This window comes from Nyctibius grandis, chromosome 2 (assembly GCF_013368605.1).
Source record: "Nyctibius grandis isolate bNycGra1 chromosome 2, bNycGra1.pri, whole genome shotgun sequence".
NCBI classification, from domain to species: domain Eukaryota; kingdom Metazoa; phylum Chordata; class Aves; order Nyctibiiformes; family Nyctibiidae; genus Nyctibius; species Nyctibius grandis.
The window spans coordinates 21,755,541-21,777,318 of NC_090659.1; the positions used below are offsets into that span (position 1 = coordinate 21,755,541).

Genomic DNA, 21,778 nt, shown 5'->3' on the forward strand with positions numbered 1-21,778 from the left:
GTTACATCGGTGCTTAAAAGAAGACAGGAATTTTTTGTTATACCACAGGTTTTCAAAGTATAGTTGTGCCATTTGCAAACTGCAATTGGTTAATGAAGATAAATTTAATTAGCTCAACTTCCCTGCAGATCCCATCAAATGCCACTATTTGATGTATTCTGTAAGATGACCAAGTCTCCTACAGCTGGCTAAGTGTCACAATGAAAAGGCATCTATACTTATTTCTGGGAACTGAAATGAGCTGTTTCAAGTGGAGCTTTTCTTCCATTTTCTGAGGCTGCACTGCTCTGACCTTCCCAAAATCAATCCTTTGCGGATTAACATGTAAAGCAGTGTCGAATTAATTTCAGAAAGCGAATATGAGATCAGCCTGGGATCATACAAAACATCTAACTCCTAAATACACTAATGCTTCTAGCCGCTCAATGAGAAGCTGTCAATAAAAAGAGGGAGGGGGTAGTTAGAGGATTTGAAGCGTGGAGCAATCTATCAGGCTAGTTAGAGCTTTGCCTGCTTCTGTGGCATGGCTAATGCATTCCTCTAGAAGTTAATCCTATTTCTAAAGACCCTCCCGTGAGGAGCACATAGGCCGTGCCGAATGAGAACTAAAATGCATTAAAATTCTCAACAATATCACCAAAAGGCACACTAGTAGATTCTGAGAGTTGACAATAAGATGGTTCATTAAAAGTGCAAGGTCTTACAGAACCGATTTTTGTTACAACATGTCGGATAGAAAACATCCAATGCACCTTTTCTGATGCACTTGCAAACAGCATCATGTCTTAAAAACTATTAAAAATTCAAATAAACAAAAATAAACTTATATTAATGCTACCACTGTAAATAGAAACTGTCACAGTTTCCATGACATTGCAAATCCACTACAAAAGAGGACAGTCAAGCCTCCTTTAAGCAAATATTTACATACAAAACTTACTTAGTATGTTACAGTGATACAGCATATGCAAATATGTTTAGGTATGTTTGTTTGCACTTCAAAAAGAAATAAAAGTAGATTATCAAGTTACTACCTGAGAACGTCACGCTTCTAATACACCAATGCTGAGTTTTACAAATGCCAATAACATTGTCAAATGCACGTTCAGTCTGTACACCATGATACGGTTAGACATTTTTCAGTATTTTTAAACTGAATTTTGTATCTAAGTCAGCAATTTAAGCATCCATGAACGATAAAGCAAGGAAACCTCTGAACAGGCTAAATACCACCTGGATACTTTCTGCTCTGTGGGCAGCAACATCAAAACCAGAGTCCTTATTCAGCAGTAAAGACAGAGAATAAAAGAAGATCGGGACCAAGAGAAAATTGACGTAGTTCATATTGCGAAGCAAATTTTCTTAGTAATTATGAGAGGGTAGTGGAACCATATTATCTGAATACAGATGACGTTAATCTTTATGAAACAAAATTATCCATTTCCAGGTGAAGAGCATACCAAAATGTAATACAAACTTGTTTACTATTGCTGTCCTGAGGTGGAAGTGTGATTGGGAGAATCAAAAAGCAAACCCTTTGTCTTCTGTATACCTAGAATCTTTTGGTGTTTTCAACATGTAAAATGTAATAGAAGCAGGTTAAGAAGTGTGTAATAGTGTCACCAAAACCGGATTAAGCAGGTATCTTGACAAAAAGCACACTATGCACAAAATATTTTAGAAAACTTCATTAAAAGTATATTTTGTACTATTTTCTACTCCTCAAAGTTTAAAAACTGAAACACACGCCCACCACTCCTAATTAAAGACTACATATCTCATAAAGCTTACCACTAATAGTGAACTATGCTTCACAGAATATTTCTTGATTATCAGATCCCAGAATAAATCTTATGGTAAGAAAGGTCCCATTTCATTTGTAACCTGATAAAATCTGATACAGGATAAATGAAGAAAAACCAATAGAGCTGAGTGTCATTTCCACAAACTCATTTGTGATCCTCTCATCACACATATACACTGTCTAGCACGGTGATTAAAATGTGCTGTGATTTTGCTAGCATAACTGATCAAGAGTTATCGTATGTCTATCTACTGGACGCCTTCAATTCAGAAAAGGAATGGAATTCAGTTTTTCAGGCCAAAAGACTCTGGCAAAAAGAATTTTATGACTGTTTGAGATCATACTTCATCTAGCTGGTTTTTAGGCAACACTATTCATTGAAATGCCTTGCCGACATCTACATGTAAACAAACTCAGAATATGACATGCAAGACAAGTGAGCAATTCAGCAGCGAGCAATTCTCACTCTAAGCGGGGGGAAGGGATTTGTACCACCACATTTTGCTAAGCCGTCACACAACTAACTTCCAGTTGGGTCTGCTTTTGTGATATAATCCTGCAATCAGCACACAAGGACCATCTTGAAGATACTTTAAGAGAAGACAGAAAATCCAAACTAATATTTTCCGCTATTTCTGACTACCACAAACTGACCTACTTAAAGATGAAAAAAAAAGTTTTGACGCATTTTTTCCTCTCAACAAATACGATGTCCATTTAGTCTTTCAACAAGGGAACTGAAGGGCTAGCGAAAGATTGCAATGTTGACATTAAAATGTTTCACACTCTAAAATCACAGGAAATGAACCAAACACAGTTTCCACAATACAATGGACTGCCATAGGTTTGCCTAAGCTTAATGGGATAAAGTCTCCACTCACAGAAATAACTGAATCATGAGAAATGGCTACAAAAAAAGGCCATTAAGAACAATTAAGTAAAAAGTGAAAACTAAATTAAAAGTTAATTTAGTACTCAGTGTTGCATTTAAAAACTAAGGACTGACTTTTCACTGAAAATCCTATAGCTGAATAGCTCTTAACACCCACTTCCATCCAGAAAAGAAGGTAATGGCCTTCTAATACTATTCAGAGCAACAGAACTTTAAAAAGTTATAAAAGTCACACAATGCTGGTAATTTTTAACAATTCTATTACAGAACCATAAAGACAATTTGGCGAAGGCAAGCTAAACAAGATATTGTAATTTCACTTCAACTCACTACTTTTTGTGCCGTAGGTATTTTTGTGACAGTATTTATTTTCATGTATGTTTATAAATATTCATGTAGAAACATAATGTGCCTCAGTCTTCCAGAATTTCCATATTCCATCCTTAATATTTTGTCAGAAGAATTCCGAAAAGGTATTACTGACCAAAAGTATATGGAAGCAATAAATGTAACTAATTTGAACAGCATAGCAAACATGCATTGGTTTTACTTAAAATAATCCTAAAAAAGGAAATTGGTAAGAATTTGGCTCTGCAAAACCTTGTATGTAAGTTTCTTTCCATAAAAGATTCAAGGCCGAAAACTAACACTTTATGAGATGTAAATATATTTATGAAAGAATATTATGAGAAAATCTGGACAAATCTGCATAAAGAAAAGATGTAGTAGTTTTCTTCAGGACAGCACCGAAGCCACACGATACACAGTACAAAATAGTTTAAGTGAGATGATCATAACTGAAGATTAGGAGCCTTTTATTCTCTAGTTTGAAGTAAACAGAAAGAAAAAGGAACAGAAACCATACCTTCTAATACAACACTGTTTATTCTGAACTTGATTTTTTTAAGGGAGAGGCAAAGAAGTAGGAGGGGGAACAGTATTTTGAATCATATATATTAATAAGGTGAGAGTTACATCATGCACTTGTGTTAAGTCTGATCTAACATCAAAACTACACCATATCCTTGGAAAGGCAGCTCATGGGAAAGGCCTCATTATCTCATAACCTAAAAGACAGGCACAAGACGTGAAAACGTTGCTGTAGTTATAGAATATGATTGTGCTGCAGAAAAGTCAGTGATTTTGTACAACTGGACTTAAAAATCAGATTTTGAATGGAATGTTCCTGCAGCTGGGAACCTGACAGTGCTTCCAGTTGCTAAACTGACAACGTATTTTTATGTCCTGTTAAATTAGGGAGTGAAATTAAATTCCATTAGGAATGAAAAGGTTATGCTGCTATTGTGTAAGTAAAGACTACACTGACCAACAATATACAGTGGGTCTAGAAGATACTGCCCACAACAATCCACCATGGAAAAAGTCATGTATACACCAAAAGACTCTGATCTTTTATAGCAGATGTTTTTCAGGTAAAGTTATTGTCAAACAAAAAGATATATACATAGATACAGAAATCCAACATAATTTCTTTTTTTCATATTTCTAATATTTCAGGGTAATTTAAGTCTGTACGTTAAAAAGTATGTAGATGATGGTTATGTGATAATTTTCAAGACTCATCTTTTTGTATTGCCTGCCATTTTGCACTTACTTTCCCATACTAGAATATCAATTATTATCAGGTTACGAAGATAAGCCAGTTATAGGAAATAAACTACTACATCACCATAAAGAAGAGGGTCATCAAATCCTGGAAAGGGTAAGTTATTGAACTGCATTTGGTAAAAGCATGCTCACAATTACAAAAGATATCAGATGAGACCACATCAAGGCACTTTGTTTATGCCATGCCTAGCAGAAATGTTACTGATTGCTGTTGCGTTTTGACAGCTACATATCAGAGCCTGGTCACACGTAAACCTGAAAGCTCTCCAAAGGGCAGTATAACGAGTCCAGACTCTGAATATTTCCCTTTAGGGCTCTTCCATAACCAGCCCTGAAAATCTCCCAATGGCAGGAACCTCAGTGCTTATCCCTCAAATGGCCCTAAGCACAGCAATGGACTGCTTCTTCCCAAAGATACCCACACAACTATGGTACTCTGATATTTAACAGAAAGACAGGTTCTATGCAAAACATCCAGCAATACGCAGCTGCCAACACACACAGCCATTTGTGCATTCACACTGTGTCAGAAAAAGTTCTCCTATTGCTTTTACTGACCAAAACCTGCCCAAACAGCTATTAGCCACCATGACTCTAATGCAGCGTAGGTGTGTTAGAATGCACATAAATCTATTCATGCACGTAAATGTACGAATTTTACAAGATACCAAGCATCTGAGCCACTCATATGCCTAAAAGAATGCACACGTTCGATGCACAGGAACAGTTTCAATAATATATTTTATTATAATATAACCAAGTGAATTTCATAATTCTTTCTGTTTAGTGTTTTTCAGCTCAAATCTAATATCAAAATACTGACATTGTCTAAACGCTTATTTTAACGTCTACAGCAAACACAGCATGTGAGGACCTGCTTAGACTTTTATTCCAAGTCATTTCAAGACAGACAGATGTTCAACAAGTTCCAGAAAATACTGCTTGATGGATTGAAAAGCATTTTTCTAAGTGGATTAAAAGACTACAAGAGTCAAGATGTTTCTATTTGTGCTCCACACAATTATGCTCTCTTTAAAGAGACTGCCTTAAAACTGTTACCATGGTGTCTATATTCTAAGGTTACATGTTGACAACTACGTCATTAAAAAACAGCAGTCACTTCAGTGAGAATCTGCTCCTGATCACCAGAGTTAAGCTGTTTTAGAGAGATTGTTCTGTCCGTGTGTTTAGCAGTTTCAATTCTTATCTACTTTAAACAACAATCATAAAAGGCTTTTTTCCACGCAACAGCATAAACCATATTAAAATAGTATCAGATTTTTACTGCTTGGCCACATTGCTTTTTAATAATTGAGTACCAACAAGCAGCTTTATCTAGCAAAATGTATCCAATTCATCACGAGCCTGACACTTTCACTGACTTAAATCCATCCTACAACTCCAGCTCTTAGAGGAAAACCCTGCTCCATTTAGCACCCAATCCTGTAAAATAGCAAATTCTTCCACGGGGACGACAATGAGTCTGTATCTGCAGAGGCTTCAGCAGCTGAAGTGTGCTCTGCGTGCACCTCACAGTCCTGTCAAAGCTGCATGTGCAGACTCACTGCTCTTTGTTAGATGCTGAAGACTACAATAGACCAAAGGACAAAACAGAGCTGGGCAAAACCCTCTGTCCGTATCGCACTGCATGTGCCAAGAGAGGAGTCTACAAGTGAACCAGGGCCCAGTGAAGGCTTCCCCTTGATTATGAAAGCCCAGCACGTGCACACCTCAAGTTAGTGTGCTGACAGAACATGCTGTTTGTTTCCTTGACTCAACAGGCATTCAATTCACCTGCTAAATCATTTGAAAACTTAAGAGAACTACCTTGCCTTTACTACAATGCTTGCTCTCTGTTAGCTAACAACTCATGGTTAAGTTTTTAGCAATAACAATGCCAACGACAATAGTGGACTTTGCCGTGTCTTTAATATTCATCTTCTAGAGAAATTTTCTGTTTAATACATTAGAAGTGGGTAAAGAAACAATTTATATTATTTTATTTAATTCTATAAAATACTGCATTTCACTTAAGGGAATTAGTGCCTTAAGCAATAAACAGAAGTATGCAATAAATGGCATATGTGGGATCTATTAAACTAAGTGCTTGACTCTACCATCTAAATAATCCCCTTTTAGAGTTTCAGATTTAAAAGTTTATATATAAATGATTGCTAAGGAAGTTTATTTATTTTTTAAAAAAAAAAGATTAAAATAGACTGTGGATCTAATAGCATGTGCTGCTGCTGCTGAGGATTTAGTGGTGATGCTGGTCTAACTTTTGATCCCCTGAAAGCTAATTTTCCCACCCTCTGAAAAATTACTGGTAGTACGAGATGGTGTCACCAGATTAATTGCCAGATACAGCAGGAACATGTTTGAAACTCCTGTACAATCCATTTCTAGCTACTATATGTTTTGCTGTGCTGAGAATTTGCTGCCTGACTGCTTGATCCAGCAGGTCAGGCTGATCTAAGCTGGACGGATGTTTCCACCTTTTTCCCACCTCCTTCCAGCATCGTTCTGGAATAGAAGAACTGCCCAAAGAAGATTAGTCAATAATAAATCATGGAGTCTGGGTTTGGCAGACCTTTAGCCTGGGGGAGAGACAGGTGGGGAACTGGGAAAATAGCACACTGGGGTCTTTCCTCCTTGTTATGCGCAACCCACTCTCCAAACAGACCAAGAAACTGATGCTTCTAGTCAGCTATGGATGAAACCAGTAACTTTGTGTTGGACACTGACAGAGGTCCCATAAGTCAGCATTAAGCCTGCTGTTTATCCTGTATGTCAGCATTGTTTCTTATCCAGTGTCTCAGTTAAGTAAGAGCAAGACTGCACAAGTAGGGATATAAAATCTACAATCATTTTGTCCTGGTATTACATTTAATACCATCCAGACATAGTTATCAATTCACATTAGAACATTATAGAATTGCAGCAATGGCTTACAGTAGTCAGGACAATACTGATCTCCTTGATTAAAATGAGAATGAATTCCCGGTCCTAAACATTAAATATATTACTACCTTTCCCATACCTTGTATATCTCTCTGTATAAAATGTAATACATGACATCCTAATGTACGTCTAACAACTATTATGTCAAACATTAATTCTTTAGCTAAGAGTGACATCTTCAATTATACGCAGAAAATGAATTGTTTGCTTTTTGTCCTTTTCTTTCCATAAATGACTTAATGGATAAGAAAGTATTTTTCTGCACCCCCAAAAAAATCAAATGCGCAGGGATTATACCAACAAACATCAATGTTAATTCAAAAATGGATTTACAATTAAAGATTTGAAGTACATTAGCATTGACCTCCAGCATGAAATAGTTGTGATCAATAAGTTAATCTGTAAATTTGATTAATTGAGTAAATCCTGTTTACTAAAGTATTCTATAAGCATGATTTACAAATACAAGAAGATTAAAATCCTGCTCTTACTAAAAAAAAATTCAAAACTATCATATCTGTGTTTAGACAGGAATGGAAAAACAAGATTTTCTTATTCAAGAACGTATTCCTACACAGATACTGAAACTTCACTGGAGCAGTGGTGACAATACACAAATCAAGAAATGTCCTCTTGATACTACACACTGACTGTGACTGACACACAGTGAGCTCGGCCAGTGAAATAAGAAATACAGAAGAGGTTATTGCCCTGTTATGTTTTTTTTTTTCTAAGAGCTTGCTCAAATACAAAGTTGTATTGCTTTACAACTACACTGCTAGACAGGAAAGGGAAATAAGAAAAATTGGTGGAAATATATCCTCATACCTATATAACGATATTTATTCTAGGAATTGTATCAATACAACTACATTGGTTAAAAAAATAAATCATACCTCTGACTGACAGGTTTAAATAGTACAAAACTGTTTAAACCAAACCTTAGTATTGAATGTGAAACTTTAAACTGAGTAGGTAAGCGCTGCTAATTGACAATAATTGAAGAATGAAAATGACAGGTAGTGAGATATGGTATTTAATTTTTAAAAAGAAAAAAAAGGAAAGAATGAGATTTAATTAAGAATAAAGATAACTTTTTTTCTAGCTATAGGTAACAACATTTTGCTGAGAATTTAAAGGCATACAAACTTTCATTTTTATCTTCAATTCTAAGTTTTGTGATGGGTCAAGTTCAAATGGTTGCACTTCAAAACTTATGAAATAATAGCCTTAGTGAAGACAGATAAATGATGGGCACTAATGTAAGGAAATTTAGGACAACTCAATGCACTTCACATTCTTTGCAATTATTTTGTTCTCCTCTTAATCCCAGCTGGGAGAAAACACTACTTGATTTTTCTATGCAGTCATTGCTACAAACCCCTAAATAATGGAATTGACAAGCCTTGAGATACAACAGATCCTACACTATCAAAATCCAGAAAAAAAAACCTGTCATGACATTCGAGATCCTCATACATAGTGAAGAACATGAATACATAGAAAAAAGCTCCTTTATCATTCACTTCATGAAAAGAAACCAGTTATAATATCGAAACTTAACACAAACTGACATAAATAAATTGAGACTGCTAAACATTTATTCATCCAGCTTTAACTCAATTTACAGGCCCTCTAAAACACAGCTGAAGTCTCTACAAATCTGGCCTATTCCAGCAGCCACCTGTAGTAAGAGAAGTCACTTAGTCAACCACATCTGTAGAGACCAGTAGGTTTTGTTGATGTCCGGCCCCAGAGGAACGAACCCCTGAAGTGTATCAGTCAGCCTGGTAACACCGCACTTCTCTCAAAACTACGTGGTCTCTCTATCTTTGCAGGTAACACTGGCTACGTGTAAATAGCAAGTAGTGCAACACAGCACGAGCAGATCTGCAGAACAGAACAGCTGGTAATGAGGATGCAATGTCCACACTATAAAAGAGTTGGGGGGTGGATTTTGCAGCAAGTCCAGCCTGCTTCCAGGTGTTGAATGCCAATGACTGGTTGAAACATACTAGGTGCACTACTGGAGCACATCTACTGGTTACATTTAACCTGAGAGGAATCCAGTTCACACTATGAGAACACTGGAACATGAACCAAAGTGCAGTAAGTAAGGATATTCATATTTCTTTCAGAAGCTCATTCCTGATCTAAACAGGTAACACAGATGTACTCACTGCTTTCCCAGGGCATGGCTTTTTCAAATCAAGACTCCACTTGCTCACGAAAATGAGCAAGTAGAGGCAAACCAGATTTTATACAGAATTCTTCTGACCAGTTCAGAGTTTTTAGCTGTATGCACCACAGTTTACAGTATGTCTCCAAATAACCTGTCAGCTACAGGAGGTTAAGTGTTAAAAAGTTCAGGTATCATAAAAAATGTAGAAACAACCATATCTTGCTTTAGTCCCTTAGAGAATATAATTTTCATATTATGATTTTTAGTACTGCTATATTATTATAACAACTAAGGACGAATATAGCAGTGTGTTTACTGAATTTTCTTACACGCATTTTTTTAAATGTTTAACCAAATTTTGGGTTAATTTTTGAAGACGTACAAAAAAGCCTCATAGCTGGCACATTCAATTTTAAATGTATTCAAGCAACTGAGTTTTAAAGTTTTCTCAAAGATTTGTAATGGAAACTGGAATCGGATCTTACCTTAGCTAATGGGTGCTGCTATAACTCTCTGGCACAATCTCCCCAAATCTCTGACAAAATATAAGATATTTTAAAGTCCCATTTTTCCTCCCAGCAAAACTAGAACATATGAGAATAACTAAGAATTAGTAAGATCAACAGAGGTCAAAACTAAAGAAACGAATGGTAATTTTTACACATTGAAAGAGCTGTTTTCTCACAGAAGTGTAATTTTAGAGAAATTTGCAAGTCAACTGCAATCACGAACATTTTGTCAAACTATATAATGAATGCTACTGTTTTCCATATAGGCCACATGAAACCATGAAATTCTATACATTCATTCAGACCTTCTACTCTGTACACTCAAAATTACTGGTTATTCCCCCTGCAGCATATCAATTGGGGAAAAAAAATGTTAGTTTATCTCCTAAAAAACCAAAAGCTATCCTTAGCCATAACACATACACACTGCTTATTGACGTATTTCACCATCTCCCAACTTTTGAAAATGATATCTCACCTTGTACGTTTGACTTTGGGGGAAAAGAAAGTTCAGGTTGTTAGTTAATGCCACCTGACTTGATGTATTTGTAAATTTATAAAGGAAAGTTGATTGCAATGGGACTTGAGCCCATCTTCATCTCAAAAAGCTTCATAATAAAAAAAATTGTGAAGAGTAAATACACTTTTTCTCCAAGTAGCTCATCTGTTTTTTCTTATGCAGCCCATTTGGCTATAAGAACATGCAAATGCCTTGGTACATCGACACCTTCACCAGGATGTACTACAGTGTTACCAGCACCTCTGATTTTATAAGAAGCCTTGCAATATTTTTTAAACTTCAATACCTCAGAATAAAACTAAGTGTCCAGTGCTCAACATTTTGCCTATTAGACAAATAAGAACAGGAATAGCTTTAAAGCTGCCCTAACATAATTCTGTTTTTTTGTTTTGTTTGGGGTTTTTTTTTTGGCCGTTCCTTAATGCCAAAATTCCTAAGTGAAGTCACGAATTGTACGAGTATAGTTGAAGATTGGCTATGTGGGTAATTTTTTGCCCTTTAAAAGCACAAAAAAAACCCTGACCAACGACCAGCACGCCTTCCCAGGAACTGCAGCAACATCACACATTACCTAAGCAAGTACTGAAATGACAGAAAAGAGGAAAGGCAGCAATACATAAAGGGAGAAAGGGAAAACTGGCATTATCCCAAAACGAAGTCGTTTAATAATATGTACGTCACTAAAGCAACTTATGTCAGAAAGTGCAGAATGGTTAGCACAGTACAACGCGTACTCAAAAGCTACAGTCGGGATAGATTTAGCACTTGTTAATTGTAGGCTGAACACTGCCACTACTTTAAGATAAACAGACAGGACCACTGACTCATTATAAAACTGTAAAACATGATTGGGGTGGTTGCACAATACGTGTATGTGAATAAATGTCTCTATCACTCATTAGATGAAAATTCGATAGATAAGGGAAGGCCAACATGGTCACAATGCCCAGCTCCCCAGCAGTTTCCAGTCTTTTACCTCCTACCCACTCACAGGGAGATGAGTATTTAGACTTGGTACTGGAAATATATATCAATAATACCGTTACTGTAAAGGAAACTTGTACATCCTGTTAAAAAAAAAAAATCCATCAGACTGTCCTACATTACTTCAAAACAGGTAGGTTCCTGTTTCTGTTATTTTTCTGGCAAAAGCTCTATTTTTTAACATTAAAACTGTTCTACACTTTTTACACACTAAATAGTTTCAGAACTCTCAAACCTGCATCCAATGTTTTTTTCTTAAAATAAGAAACGTGTTACATGCATCTTCAGTGTCCACAGAAACTAGAGGTGGGGATAAGAAATACAATGGCCCTGGTGGAATCTTTAATGGCCTACATGATGTTCACAGAAGACGTTCTCACTGTTTCTCCAGGCTGTACAATGAGCTGTCCGAGAGCATAAATAATTTCAGATGACTTCTCTGTAATCTAAAAAATAAAGCTTACATATAAAAAAATCTGATTCTCATTCAGGTTTAATGGAGGAAAAGTTGAATGGATGAATATTTGATCTAAAGGATATCTGCAGGATTTTATGTATTTGTTCACATCAAGAAAAAATTTGCCGTTTTTGAACTACAATCTGGTACATATACGGAGTGTGATCACTTACTGATAGTGTCCAAGAATGTATTCCTTTGACATTAGCACAGCACAAGCTTCCATTTATTGATGGTATTTGTGCAAACTAAACAAGGAAGCATTTGATAAATCTTAGTGGAATTCTAAAGAATATTTCTGCATGTTGTTTTAAAATCTGATGATCTTTACAGAAGACTGAAATTAAGAATGAGTTCCATTACAAAGTCACAGATACCAAGGACACTCGAACGCAGGATATAAACTGCAAAATAGTTTCCCAACAATTCCTATGAGCAAGTCTGAATTTACTGAGGATTTAGCCTCCTACACCCCCTGGGCACATCCATACATCCTCTCCCCTTAAAGGCTACATCTAAAAGCTAAGAAGCACTATGTAAGTACCACACTGAATTCAAACTTGGAAAAAAAATCTTTGGGGTTTTCACAATAGAAATCTTTTGAGTCTTATTTTAGGTATAAGAATGTTTTTACTTGACAATTTTGATTAAATTTAGATTAGCCTACTTCAAAACAGAAGGCTAAAAAAACCAAGCAAGTAAAAAGTGAAGCTTTTTCTGATGAAACAATGAAAAAATTGTTTTAAAAGCTGAACTGCACATATCATTTATCTATAGAGTACTAACTCTACCGCTTATTTTGAAAAGATATTTTAATTAGAAAGGAGAGACATTGGAAACTACTTACAGTAGTAAACATGCAGTTCCTCCGTTTCATACCTCTAAGCATCAATGAAAGGATCTTCACTACATAAAAAAAGTGGTTTGCAAAAGTGCCTCTGTGTATCAGCTGTTTTTCATAACAATGTTCTCTATTTTTACATTTGTCTATATAAACAATGAACAAATGTCTCTCTTGTGATAACTCAAATACGTTTCTTTTTGGCTTCTTGAGAGAAAACCTGTTTCATTACTATCCACATGATTTCAGGTCCACATAAAGAATAGGAAATAAGCTGTTTTACATTTCGTACTTGGAAGGAAAACAGGACTTGAGAGATTATTCAAGTTCTTTAAAAAAGTAACAGTACATCTGCACAGTCATTACAGAAACCGAACTTAGGAAATTATCTTGTGGAAAATGAGCTTTTGTAAAAAACAACGCACTGGAACATTCTTGAAAACAGTGTTGCTAGCAGAAAATAAGTAACACTCTCATCTTAACTTGTTAAGCAAACAAAGATGATGGGAAGGGAAGGGAAAATGTATAAAGTTCCTTTAATTTTTTTTCAATCCAGAAACCCATAACAAAAGCTGGAAAGTAAAGCACTATCATTAATGGCAGCCCTGGATATTTCCTTGGATGGAAAAGGCAACAGACCCCAGACTCTTTCTACGTCTGGTAGAAATCACCATGGGACTGTGAGCCCCAAATCTTTTTCTAACCATATCTGTCTGAAAACTCTCTCTCTCTCTCTCTACTGATCTTGCCGCTCCTTACAACCGTAGAAAATCATGGTCACAATAATACTTCTTAGTAATATAGCTTCCATATGAATAAGACCAGTGCCTTGGTAAGTTTGACAATGTTGGTCTAAGTATTAATTTAACATACAGGTAAGACAATTGGACACGTCTCTCTAATAACGTAGTCCAGCATTTCAAGTTATATTCCACAATTCAACCATAGCAGCATCAGGGGATGTGACACTTCGTAAGAATCCCCTTTCCTAAAATCCCTCCCTCCCTTACTCTCAGGAAGGGAGAGTTTACAATGCTATACAGACTGTACCTACTGGATTGTCCAAATGATGTAGCTAAAATCCATTCTATTTAGACAAACTCCAACTGATGCATAATGCAGTCTTCATTTCACAGGTTTCAAAAGACATGGGGGATGTTGTAGAAAGCTCCTGTACTTTGTAAAGGCTAGCAGCTGCTTTGGGAGCTAGCAAAACATTTCCAAAAAGATTCTTCTCTTTGGAAAAGGGGCTATTCCTCTGTCAGTGACTCATCTCCAATGAGGTCCACATGGAAACAACTGGAGTGGAAACTTTATTGGCAGCTTTGCACAGTTCTCCCCCAGTTGCATTTTCCATATTACATTTTATAAAATAGGAGTTAAAGAATAACTTTCAAATTGTACTTTATTTTAAAAAATGAAGCCGTGAGAGCTATGAAGGCTGGCAACCAACACAAGGTTAAAGCCGAACCTTTACCCTTGCAGACTGTCATAACAATTTCTTTGAAAGGAGTGCTATATAAACTGAACAAGCAGACAGGTTTTTGTGTTCTCACATAAATGGAAACTATGTCATATAAAAGAACTTTAATGGGCAAATGACACTGGCTCTTTTTTTGCAGCAGAGTTTAAGATTTGCTTCCTTTCATTTTTCCTTTTTTCCACTTGAAACACACATTCTATCATGCATATGAGCAGCACAAATGGACAAATGCTATCAGAAGTTTCAGTTGCACACAGTATTTCATATTCTGTTTTTTCACCATCCACTGCATTTTGTCTAGTGTTAGTGGATGTATCGGTTCTGTACTGCATTTTTTAAGACTTCACAGGGGAAAACCCATTATATTACTCCGCATTTGGTGGAAAAACTTTACTCTTTACAAAAGAGATGTTGTAGAATTTATTAAAACAAAAGTGCCAATAAGATTTCACTTTAATACCCAAGGGAGAAATATGATCATCTGCACCAATAAGAAAAAGATGCATGCACTAGGTGCTCTACTAATTACAACTGCTTTGGTGGGCAATATCATTGGTGAAACAGATGTTAGGGACCTATTAACAAAAGTTTTTCAAACATCTGCTTACAATTTTAAGGCAATTGTAAATACAGCACAGAAGGTCAATTGGGCTCATTAAGGTCTATGTGCAAATCTACTGTTGCAGGTTTCTTTTTAGGTAATACTGACTTTTTTTAACACAGGAAATAGAGTTTAATAGCAACTTGTGTCAATTTTGATTGTGATTTCATACAACAACAAACAACAATCGCATGCCCTATGCTTCACCAAATAACCCATTTTCCTTCCTCTTTTTCCTCTCTACCTACAGCACACTGCCATGGTTCTATGAGGTGAAGCACAAGGTAAAGGAAAGGTTATAAATTGGGCAATTATATAGAAATGATTGATTTTACTTTTAAACACCAATTATGAATCTTGTTAGGAAATCTTCATTTAGTGGACCAAAGACAAATGAGTTTTGATTACAACGCATGGTTACAATATGCAAATTATTCTTAACAACTGCAGTCAGTAGCCCCTTTAAGTGTCAGAACAAGAACACAGATGTTCAGTAGGTCTAAAACATGTTATGGATTGGAAATACTCTTCATCAGTCTTCCTCAAACTGGAACAACCCAGAAACACTGTTTTCTGATGACCTGCTCAAGACATAATCCCCCGACCATAGTCCCAGCAACAGAGGTAAGGAGCTACAACATTTCCATCACAGCTGTTAATTAGTACTCCAAAATTCAGGAACACTAACTTGTACAGGAGTTTCCAAGATTGGATCTTTGAGAAGACATGGAGTGAACTTGCTATCTCGAATTACAGCTTGAACTAACCAGCTGATTTTGCACAAACCCAGACCTGTAATACGCAGACGGTCTATGAAAACGGCCCAATTGTGAGTAGCAACCTGCAGCTGAAAGGCTTCCTGAACCAATTCAGTTACATTCCCAAGAATCTGTTTTCCACCTGGAACTATACTGGATATACATGGGAAAAACTCTTTGTAACATACAAACCTGAAAGATTTTAACATAGAGAAGACATTTATCAAAAAGGCGGAGGAAAAATGCTGTGATGTAGAGGTCAGTCACTAGAAAAATCACAGCCTGCATCCTTATAATAAAGTTATAAATTTGATGGCAAGTGCTGATCTATAAGCAATTTAAAAATACAATTCTATTATTACCTGTTATAATTCACTACATGAAAATTAATGATTCTATGGTAAAATTGCATTTGAAAGCTTCTGAATTTTGTGGCTTGCACCAAATGTGAATAAGATTCCACTTTAAGTACTTTGCTGTACATTTTACAGCAAACCCATCTTAGGAAATAAACACTAAACAGCACCTTCTACTATCAGTAGTAGCGCTCATTTGAAATTATTAAAAAGAAATTAAATATAATATAGATGAAAGTGTAAAATTTGTAAAAGTTCTTTATATCTGCCACCTTGAAGCTGTGCTCATATATATCTGAAAAAGTACTAGGAGTCCTTCTTGTCCAAACAACGGCTAAATCTGAAAGCAAACATCAGAGCTTTCAGAAAACATTCTCATCAATAAAGACTTGTCTTTACTCAGCTTGGCCCAATATTGCCTGCTTTAAAAAATTTATCACCCTATCCATCTTCTCTGTGACTTACTAGAAAGGATATTTTCAATGTCTTACGAAATTTTTTCCAAGCCATTTTTCCTTCATCTAGCATTTAGAAGAGTCTAAATGGACTGTGGATTTCTTTATTTCTTGTAAAGGGAGTGGGTAGCTTAATTTTGTAGGGCTGAAGAGCCTGGAGATTACCACTAACAATCTGTAAACTAAGCTTTTTGATTCCTGTGTTTTTAATCTTCAAGTTAAACTTAGCTGAGCAGAATGTCATTAATTATATACTTGAGACTGAGTAGGTAACAGAATTAACATCATTCTTTGTTTTCAAAAATCCACAACCCCACTGTGGCAATTCCAGAGGCTCTAGGTACATTTCATACCAGAAAGGGGAAAGTTTAGTGACATAAATTACCCCATCTCCAAGCTTCCCCTCAGAATTCAAACCATTTAAAAAATTATTTAGATTCACAGCGCACAGCTAATTTTAGTGGCCTAACCTGCTTTTACTGAACTGATCGGGCTACTTTTCTTGCTTGGGGAAGTGAGGAAGGAAAGAGAAGAGAGGGAAAGGAATAACATTTGCTAATAAAAACAGAACTAGGGGCACCTACACGTAAAGACAGAAGAGAAGAAAAGCTATCGTTACCACTTCCAGCAGCTTTTTAAATTTCCCGTTTCAATACTGATCCAACTTCACCTATGCAATTTAAAATGGGATGCCAAAGAAGGTAAAATCCTTACATTTTACTAGGAGTTAAATGAAAAATGTGTCCCTTCATTATACCACTTATATTCATTGGATATTATTCAGGACCACTTAATTAAAAAAAGCATATATGTCCAAATCAAATCCCAGAAATCCCAAAGAAACTGGGTGTAGGAAATGCAAGGATCTAGCTAGCAAAAAACCAGCACAAAGGTAACACTGATGATGAAAGGATTTGCTTTAGCTGAGGAGGACATAAAAGATGAAGTTCTACAAAGACCATTAAGTATTCACCAGCTCACTGCAAATTACACTAAACACTTGGTAAAGAAACATTTGGCAGATGTCAGCAATATGTAAGCCAAACATGTTCCTTACATTGAAGGATAATGTAACTACAGAGAAGGTTTGTTTTGGAACGATTTCTATAGCACAAAAATAATCTGGCCTCGTCTCCTGGCAAGGCTGGATTTACCAAGGAAGAAACAAGAGAAAACCGTGACTACTTATGTGACAAATCCACATTTCTGCCATTTAAGAGACTTAATATCACTCCTGAAATAAGATATTATACACAAATCTGGATAATAAAACATTTAGTTTTAAAAAAGATTGCAATAGATCTTTAAAAACTCAAATATTTATGTAACCTCTTCTTTTAACAAGTGTAGTACATACACTACTGCATACACACAACTTTCTAAAGTTAAAAAAGATTTAACTGTCCAAAGTTAAAACCTTCCATATTCTGGATTTTGCTATTCCACTATTATCTTTTGCAGGTTTGAAACTACACTGTGTGATTTACAAAGTTAAAACGGAGCCTAAACCCAGTGAAATCTGTGGCGTTTTCTTCTCCTCTCAATCTCCAAATAGAATTTTTTGCAGAAGCGTACAGGTTCACCCCTCAAGTTATTAGAAAGGCTGACCTGAACATTTAATGTTAAAATTAATGTACTGTTAGGTTTCACTTTAGGAAAACTACGCTTAAAGACAAGACAGAAAGGAAGGCATCTGTTTATAATTAGGAAAGATATGCTTAGCATAACTGACCAGGCTGTCAGTAAGTATCATTGCTAGGTACAGCTTTTAGATTTCTTTTGTGGCATATGAATTTCCTAGAATCACTTCACATCCTTACAGCTGATGCAGTCAGTACTCCAAGACTTTATGTGCACAGCAAGCTAAAAGCAGCAATTAACATTCACGCGGGACGCCCACACTTGATTTCACTAGTGAGCTCAAGTATCTGTAAACAGTAAGAAGCGCAGCAAAGCACAATACTCAAGCTAACTCGGGTTAGGAATCCAGGCTCAACCAGGTACGATAGCATTGCATATACTGGTTTGAAATTAGTTCAGAGAATCTATACAAGCTTTGTATCCAGACTGATTTCACTGTACACCTAGCTTAGGCCAGATAAAGCATTCCCTCATGTTGGTATTTTGAATCAAAAAGTTAGCAAAAATGTTTTTATTTGCTTTTCTCTTGCTGTTATACACATGTTGGAAATCTCTAGTTCTTTTTTTTTTCCCGTCTCCTCTAATGTCAGCAGGGCATCATTTGCATCAGCACACATTTAATATGAACTAAACCAACCGATTTTCAAATAGAGAGTCCACCATAAAGGAATAATACAGATTCGCTCTGTTTCATATTTTTGAAATAAAGTGACTGAATTTTAAAATTGCAAAGTTATCTGCTACTGTCACCTACGCGGCTACCAAGTTTCATGCAGCTTACTGAGACATTTAAAGAAAATGCTATTGACTTTTACCATCGTAACATTGTTATCATTTGAAAATAGCACGGCTCTAATCCCAGTAAAAGAAATCATCTTGACAGCTCTGGTCCTCTGCTTATTACATGGTTGCAAGAGTGGCAGCTTCTTGAATAAAAGTTCACATCTAAGAGTTATCTGGAATGAATGTACGTAAGGCAAATTTCTACTGTCACAAACAATCCTTTGCACCAACTCACAAACATGAGAGATACAAATGGCAGCTAAAACTATGGTGCTTGAACAATCACATACATTTGTGAATGCTGGAGAAAAGCGAAAAATAATCAGGCTTTTCCTAACATACACAACACATTTTCTTGTCCCGTATAGAGCACTGAGTCCTCCACTCTCACCTCAATTAGATGTCTGTTCAAGTTCTAGTTCACGTTTCCTGAACAAACTCATCTGAGAACAAGATAACTTAGTTCTTATCAGCTGAAAATTTTACTCTTGTTGAGGCTGACTAAAGTCAAGCCAGGTGAACGTCTCTGTAGCTTATCAGCTGGACTCCCAGCCAGGAATACAGACACTTTCAGAAGCTCATGCAAAGAGTAGCTGTTCAAACAACTGAATTGAAATTACAGCCCATGAATCTCCATTAGGAAAGAATCAGCAAGCAGACACATCTTCCAAAAAGAAGACAACCTTCTGCTGAGAAACACACTTAAGATAATGAAAACAGAGTTTTACCTATTTACAGCAGTCTGAACTGTGAGTGCAGCTAGCTGTCCGTTATGCCTCTAAATGGCTGATCTGCTACTATCTTAGGGCAGCTGAATTTCTCAGAATTAGCTTTTCTCATACATAACTTCACCAATGTCAGTTCTACGTACGTACCCACAAAAAAGGCACGCTGGTTGTATCTGACAGTTAAAAGACTTTTCTGTTCAGTTATCTGCATTTTCCCACAGAACTAGACAGGTGGTTCCTTTGGCAATCTGCAATCTTTCACTGGGCAGTACTTCAAAATGGTGGCCCTCATCTGTGACATTCATTCCCAAAAAGGACAGTAAATGAGCAAGAGCCATCACACATCAACCTTTAATTTATCTATCAGGAGTAGCAGCGCCTGAAAAGGAAATATTGCATCCCTAGCAAAACAAATCAATGAACCACCCACATGAACCAGCACTTACCCAACACAGTGCAAATGAAATAGTGGTCTATAGTCATCCAGTCACCTAACCACAGCAAGGAAATATTGTTTCCTCCAAGGAATTCTTTCTCAAAGTCTCTGTTTAAGCACTTCATACTTCCATAATTCTGTCATAAGTACTTTGCAGAAGCTGTAATACAAACACAACGAATGGCAACCCTTACCAGATTACAAACTATAGTCTCTGAAACTTGGGCCTCCAGAGACATCTATTTTATACAGCAGTTTCATATGTGTAGAGATGTATCCAAGTGGAGCTGGAAGCTACGCTTGCCAGAAGCACAGTAGCTGCTGACTATATTCCTAATCCTAGGCATCACTGCTATTTGAGCACATTTCAAGGGATATTGTGACAAGGTATAAACATTTCAGGCAGTATTTCACAACGCCCAGAGAGTTTCCTGGAAGACCTGTTATCCTTTCCCTCAGTAGTACATCCAAGGTGTTGTCTTGTCTGACTTGATGCATGAGGGATTTGGGAGATAATTTCTGACCAGAATTTTAAAGCTGATGAAATCGGACCTACGGATGTTCTACATTTAAAAAGATTACTTGGAAAGACCAAAGACACATATAGGATACTTTGAGAAAGCTTCATTTATTGCTTGCAAAACCATGCAGAAGGACTGGAGAAACAGTTCCAGCAGCAGCAGTCTTCTGCAACACCGCTGCAGAATTAAATTAGAACCTGTTACCAGAAAAGCCACCTCAGTTAGGTGGGGAGTGGATCCAAGGGTGCAATTTGTATTCCTAGCTGAGCTTCCAAGGCTTTCTTCTTGCTCATCCTTCTGTTGTGCATGACACAAATATTTCATTTATATCAACAGTGCCTCCATCCTTTTGTAGTCACTTAAGTGCAACTAATCAGAAATTACAAATCAAAAATCACCTGGTTTACACTCTCGCTGTGCTATTTTGTAGAATCCACAGAACTGTAGTTCTAGAAAGTATATATCATACTGTGTCCTATTAAGAAAAACTCAATATAACCCATTTTTCACCATCCTCTGCAGAGCTCTTCCCTTCATTCACACAAACTTTTAGTTTCCGTAGGGACCGCATCTGTTACAACATTCTCACTCAACATGTGCAGCATAACAACATAAATACAATTTAGAAAAATGCTTGCTGACCATTCCATTCAAATGTAAAAGGGCGTACCTTTGGCCTTCTACCTTTTCATCTCTGTGATATGATACTATGCAAGAAATTACTTGTTTTGAAGAAACATTTATGCTGGGGCTCATTTTGCAAATTTTGTTCAACATCCTATAATATAAATATCCCACAGAGAAGACAACTCATCTGATATCACTTAGAACCTTAGAAGCAAGTTTCATTTTAGTTATTTTTTTGGCTATAAATTATGACACTCATAAGTGTTGAAATAAAACGTTATTTTAGTAATTCTCCAAATTAGGTTCTGTCAACACAAGAAAGAGCCCTCACAAAAATTTTTCAGTTTTAGCCTATCATAAACCTCATGAACCAAAGATGCATGGAGCTATGAGAACTAAAGGATGAGGAACAAATTACATTTTATTTTTCTTACATATGTTATAAACCAGCTTTACTGGAAAGTGGTAATTTGTTCCCGAAAACACACAGCATAACAGTTATATGTTAAAAAGGGCTGGGGAAGACCCTTGAAAAGTATTCTAGCTAGTTTCCAGAACAAGACTAAACCTGCTCAAATCCCAAGCATAAAGAAATCAGAGTACAAATTTT

At 36.3% G+C, this 21,778-nt stretch overlaps 1 protein-coding gene across 4 annotated transcripts in view; it reads right to left on the reverse strand.

Moving 5' to 3' along the window:
* The window catches only part of HLCS (holocarboxylase synthetase), a 127,293-nt gene that overhangs the window by 46,251 nt on the left and 59,264 nt on the right, over nucleotides 1-21,778 (reverse strand). The gene's annotated exons all lie outside the window — the stretch shown is intronic.